This window comes from Gymnodraco acuticeps, unplaced genomic scaffold (assembly GCF_902827175.1).
Source record: "Gymnodraco acuticeps unplaced genomic scaffold, fGymAcu1.1, whole genome shotgun sequence".
Lineage (NCBI taxonomy): Eukaryota > Metazoa > Chordata > Actinopteri > Perciformes > Bathydraconidae > Gymnodraco > Gymnodraco acuticeps.
Genome location: NW_022990279.1, coordinates 603,064 through 609,342, shown reverse-complemented (window position 1 = coordinate 609,342; position 6,279 = coordinate 603,064). Strand labels below are relative to the sequence as shown.

General features: G+C 39.6%; 1 long non-coding RNA gene across 1 annotated transcript; it reads left to right on the top strand.

Moving 5' to 3' along the window:
• Positions 1-284: 284 nt before the first annotated feature.
• On the top strand, positions 285-5,989 carry LOC117549673. Its single transcript, XR_004569518.1, has 11 exons — positions 285-475; positions 1,553-1,750; positions 1,839-2,064; positions 2,178-2,253; positions 2,408-2,679; positions 2,802-2,853; positions 3,174-3,267; positions 3,812-4,068; positions 4,189-4,317; positions 4,411-5,235; positions 5,616-5,989. It is a non-coding gene; the product is annotated as an uncharacterized LOC117549673 (long non-coding RNA).
• Positions 5,990-6,279: the final 290 nt, after the last annotated feature.

The following is a 6,279-nucleotide window of genomic DNA, read 5'->3' as shown; positions in this document are numbered from 1 at the left end:
TCCACAAACAAACTAAACAGGTTTTTACAAATGCCTCATGATTCGCTAACAAACACAATGTGGTTTGCAAATACAAAACACCATCTACAAACTAATGCATTTAGTTTTGCAAAGAAAAAACACATTTTTCTAATAAATCATGTTTCAGAGACACATTCAGCATTGGTTTTACAACTACAACACTTTGTTTTACAAGTACAAAACTTTGTCTTCTCACAGCGGAATATTACTGCCAAAAGTCACGTGACTCACTCACGTGACTTTTGGCAGTAATATTCCGCCGTGGTTGTGCTCGCACACACTCACACATGCTCACTCACACATGCTCCACGGCAGCAAGGGGCGCTACTGAGTCCATTTGGGAAGGCGGGAGGTTGAGCAGAGCATGGAACAGCCCCTGCCAGCCTGATGACAGGTGTTTCTAGCGATCCAGCCATCTGTTACCCGAACTAATTTCACAATGAGCGGCCAACAGGTGAGTTTGTTAATTTTTCTGATGAATAAGCCAATGTTAACTGAAACTAAGTTACTGTTTCATGAGTATGAGCAGACTGCAGAAGCTAGTTTACAACAAGCTAGGCTAATTTTGGTTTTGGTTCTGATTTAGGATGAGGGCTAAACTACCGCCCCAGTTGAGCATGTCTTAGAATTAGATTGTCCCTCAGCCAGAGAATGCTTACCTGCACCGACCAATGTACATATTGAGTGATTCAAAATGTTTATAAAAACGTTGTGGTTGAAAGCCGCTGTGTAAATTACACATATCCGTGAGGTCTCCACCAAGACACTCCTATTGTTTATTGTTGTATTGGAGAGTGCCCGGTTTTTTTTTACAAAGATAACTCAATAACTATCACAGCTGTTGGAACTAGGGATGGGTATCGTAAAGCTTTTATTGGTAGGCCTACTACTACTCTTACCGATACTGCTTATCGATCCGGTACTTCTGTACCGGAACTGTATTTGTATTGGTACTTTTTGTATTCCACTGCCATTCAGAGGTAAATGTTGTACTTCTACTCCACTACAGATCAGAGGTACATGGTGTACTTTTCCTCCACTACATGTATTTAATACCTTTAGTTACTTCACAGATGTGGATGAATGATGTGAAATATAATCAAGTGTTGAATCAGACTTTAGTTCCACCTGGAGTAAATCCATCAGCTCCCCTGCAGTATACAAAGCCATTCAAACTAGCTGCACCTTCACCAGCTTTGAGAACACTTTCATGATCAATCATTATAAAACATATCATATATATTATTCTGAAATGGACCAATCTGCACAACGACTACTTTTACTGTCGCTACTTTCACTATATTTTGATGAGAATACTTTTCTACTTTTACTTGTAACAGAGTAAGATAATCTATAATGTGTGTAAGATAATGTGCAAAATGTGTGCTTTAGGTAGGGATTTTGATATAATCTGTTTAAGTTATCTCACTTTACAGATACAAATGTGTTCTTTGCTCAAAACTGCTTTTAAGCTAGCAAAAAACACATTATACTGTTTTATTTATTCTTGTTTGTATGTATTTGTTTCCAGAGGCCAGAGTATGCACACATAGAAACTGCTGCACGGAACTTGCTGTCTCTTTTAACAGCAACAGTCAGCCAAGGGCAAGTTCAGGATCAAGGCCAGCCCCAGCCCCAGGTTCAGGTTCAGGATCGAGGCCAGCCCCAGCCAGGGAACTCGTCAGGAGTTGAGAGTGAGGCCAGCCAATGTCCAGCAGGAGATGACAAAGTTAGACAAATTACAGTGTTGCTACAATGTATAAAGTATGGTTGGTAGTTAAGATTGTGTATGACATGCCTTTCAATTTTCTTTCCAGGTCTTTTCCAGGTCTCTTCAGAAGAGAGCAAACCAGTGGCAAACGTAGATTCCCTGCGCCACTGAGAACAGTTTCAGCCACATCCACAAAGACCCTTAATGTACAGTTTTATTTGCTCCCAAAACCCATTAGCAGAACTCCACAAGGGACTCAGGAGCTCAGGCTGTTGATGGCAGGCCTAGGTAAACGCCTTATAGCATTGCCTGAACAGAGCAACCATGCAGAGGTGACCATTAAAATAATGATATTTCATTAAGAGGCTAGCCATGGTAATTTAATATGATTTGTAGTGCTAATGTTTTTTATGTTGTCCTTGTTGTATATTGTCTTCCTACTAAGATTTCAACAGTTCTTTCGGCTGAATACCCGAAACTGGAGACTTTGACTGGTGGATGGCTAATTTATAAAGCATCGGGTAAGCAGATTCAGCCTTATTTAAAAATGGGGTGACACAACTATAATGGGTTGAGATTCTAAACTACATTTTTATTTTTATGTTTTAATCAATGTTGAAAACAAATACAAATAAATTGATGTATGCTCACTTCCCACTTTCAAAAATACTGAAGGACGAAGTGGCCAGAGAAAACTTTCTGTGATCCCACCTGAGTCCGAAGGCTACACAGCAAAAATGCTAAAGTGAATTTCAAATAATGGAAAACACACGCTTTTCATTATTCCACTTCAAGAGGAACTAGACACCACGCCTCTTCCCGCTGATGCCCCTGAGTTCAGCAAAATGCCTACATCTCAATGCAGGACCTGTGGAGAAACCTTACCCCTACAGTTTCTTGCTCTACATGTTGAGTCTTGTAGCAAGTCTGCAGAAGATACTGAACAAGTAGGTTTTTCTTTACATGAGACCTTGCTGAGCTAAAGCACCTTGTTCTTCTTGTTCAGTGAGTGCATTATCCAAACTATAGTATTGTCATATAACGTTTGTAAATCTGATCCACTTAACAGGAAATTGATGAAGATTCAGATGGAAAGCAAGACCATGATGATCAAGACAATAGTAAGTGTGAATACACTTTCATGACACAACAAATAAAACTTAACATAATTCTATGCTACACTCATCAATGATAATATATAACTTCACTTGTGGTGTACTTATTCATATAATTATGTGTCTAGTCATTAGTCTGATCTGCTTCCTTCTATGTCTTTCTTATTTGTTTCTCAGTGACCACAAAGTTGTTGTTGAAATGTTTCCTCTGCTTGAGCAGATCATTTATATTTGAAATTTCAGAGCCGTTGTCAGTTATTTTGGCTTCATTTGTCTTTCATTGCTACAGCTGTATTAAACTAATGCTGCTCACTGTATTTTTTCAGCTTCCCCAGTCGTGAGTGAGAAAAAGTGTCCCATATGCCAAGTAGTGTACCCTGCTGACATCATCGAGATGCATGCCAGTGCCTGTGTTGAGAGGTATGTTGTTGTTCTGTATAGTTTAGCCTTGAGGCTTAACAAATGTGCCTTTTTTCATCAGATGCATACAAGTTCACATATCCAGTAATCATAGATAAAGGTTTATTTCAAAGTTTGAATTCTTCTTCAAGGCACGCAATGTAGAGTGGGCAAATCCTATGCAATGCAGACTTGAAGGTTTGCCCTTTTTGTTTTAGTGCAGTTGTTTTTTTTCACAAAAAAATACCCAGAATATTTACATTTCTTATAATTGCTCGGTGATCCTGCAATCGGAGAGGGAGTGAACCGCTACTGGTTTTCCAGAGTGATGCAGAAGCTGAAAGAGGGTTTTAACTTGAACTTTGGTAGGGTGTCTTATATATATATGTTGAAGTGTGTTCATGCTGCAATATTCCTAATCCATCTATAATTTATCCAATTAAAACATATTTAAGATACGATCATACCTACATATATAGTTTAATGTAATTTATTCTGTACAACCACAGAATTGCTGAGTAATATAACATGATCATTGTTCCACGGATTTGTTCTGTTTGCACAGGAAATTGCTGTGTCACAAGGCTGTTCGATGGAGAGCCAGACCACCTGCAGACGACTTCATCGTCTGCATTCTTGGTTGAGAGTGACCTTTTTCTGATGGTGGGCAGAATCATTGGCCATTGCTTCCTGCATGGAGGTCCTGCACTGACGGGCCTAAGCCCAGCTGTTGTTCATATCTTGTGTGGAGGCACAGCTGAAACTGCCACCATTAGCATTCGTGACTGTCCAGACATGGATCTAAGGGAGAAAATCCAGATAGTGTGTATTCTCCAAATTGCACATGATTCATATTTGAACACATTTTAGATTCAGTTTAAGTGTGTCGTATTTGAACACATTTTAGATTTGGTTTAAGTGTGTCCATATTGTGTCTTTAAGCTCGAAGGGAACTCCGAACTCTCAGCTGCTGAGAAGGAGAGTGTGAACACCTTGTGTCTGGCATGGGACCTTCCTGTGATGTCTAACGACAAGCGGCGATGGCTCTTTGAGAGACTTCTTTATCATGCGGTATTGAATACTGTTGACACTATTCAACATATTGTATAACACTTTTATCCCACTGAAGGTATAAAGATTTGTTTTTGTATTTTATCTCAACAGGTAATTGGACGAGCCATGAAGCAAATCAAGCAAATCAGAAAAGGACTCAAAGACACAATGCTGTCGCCCTTCATTAATCAACGTCCAGATGCAGCTCCAATTCTTTTTCCACAGGAGTCAAGTGCTATAGCGGCCATACCGCATAAAAATATAAGAAAGAAATATAACGCAAAGTGCCGCCGAGGCACCCGTCAGCGAATCTTACGCATGGGTAAAAATCAAGGTCCGAGCAAAAGTCGTTTCAGTGCAATTTATTGTCAACACATCAAGCATTTCTCTTCCTTCTTACCCGATGGTAAAAAACCATAAGCCTACCGGGTGCGCCGCTCACTACCACCTGTTTCCCATATTTATAATGAGCCGGTCTCCCCTCCCCCGGTGCCCAAAGGCTGTCTTTACAAAACAGAGGCATGGTACAACTTATTTGATCAACTTAAATAAGAATTAAAAGGAAGATTTACTATAAACAAAAAAGAACAATAAAATAAATGGATAACTATTAAATAATATAAGCTCCTAGATATGGCTTCATCAAGTGCTGTGTTGACCCCAGAGGTAAATACGTCTAATAAGACCGGTAGTATTGATCATAGCTGGAAATGAAGTGTTCAATCAGAAACATTTTCCAAACAGCAGAAAAATTATTTATTCCAGATGGCTTGTCTGTTTGATGTTTTTGTATGTAGAGCATTCTTGACCGCATCAACTGGCCGACCATGATTGACGTTGATGATGATGATGATGATGATGATGATGATGATGATGAATGCTCTTTGGAAGATAAGAGCCGTGTCACAGGATACCTTCGTCGCTTCATTCAAGATGGTATATTTCCTTCATGCAATGATTGATGCATGTACTGTATGTTTTAAGTGTAATGCATTCACATGTGTTCTCATTATCCACATCTATCCTAGTCGAAGAACAAACGTGTCATATTAGTTACAATGTAGTACTTAATGGAGGTTCATGTACAACACCAGATCTGAGTCTTATCTTTCTAGCCTTAACAGATTAAAGAGTCAGAGCACCTTAATATTGATTTGTGCAGTGTATTTAATGTAAATCCAAATGTATTAGATTTCAGCCACCCTTCTTCCCAGTACCTGACACAAGAATTTTAGTTGGTTTTGTTCTTGTGCGAAATGTATCAAGTGCAGCATTCTCCTTTACTGCAAGCATTTATGTATTGTTTTTTTCTGCAGCATCCAGTGATGAGTTGAAGGAACTTGCAAAGTTCTGGGTTGGACGGGAGGCTCCTTCCAGTACCCTCACAGTGGAGGTGATTAACGGTGGCCTACCAAAGTCATCCACATGCTTTGAAACACTCCGTATTCCTGCCCACTACCAAGACTACCCAACATTCAAGAAAGAGTTGATGGCGTGTCTTAGCACAAATGACACTGGATTTGGGCTGGTGTAAATGTTGGCAGCAAAATGTGTGACTGTTATATCACAGCTTGTACCTAAAGCTATAGTCAACTGTTCAATGTTCTTGTTTTGCTCTTAGTTATGGAAGTAATATTCTGTTAGTTCTGTGCAAATTTCCAGGCTAAGTTTATTATACAAGATTTCAAAATAAAGTTCAGATAAGTTTACCTTACTCAACATGTCTGTTGCAAGTGTATTGTGCTTTTACTGTAAGCCTAGAAGGTGTTGGACATACTGGACAGTAGCTAGATAAATGTCTGAGCCATGTGATTGGGACTGTGCCAGGGGATTTATGGCTGCCCCCAGTGCTGCCTCTTGTTGATGGCTCGACAAATGGCCTGTCTCAGGATCAGTGACCCCATGGTGTGGATCATCAGGCTGTCCTCCCAGTCAAGATGAGGGAGGTATAATAATAATAATAATATCCCATCAGAGACT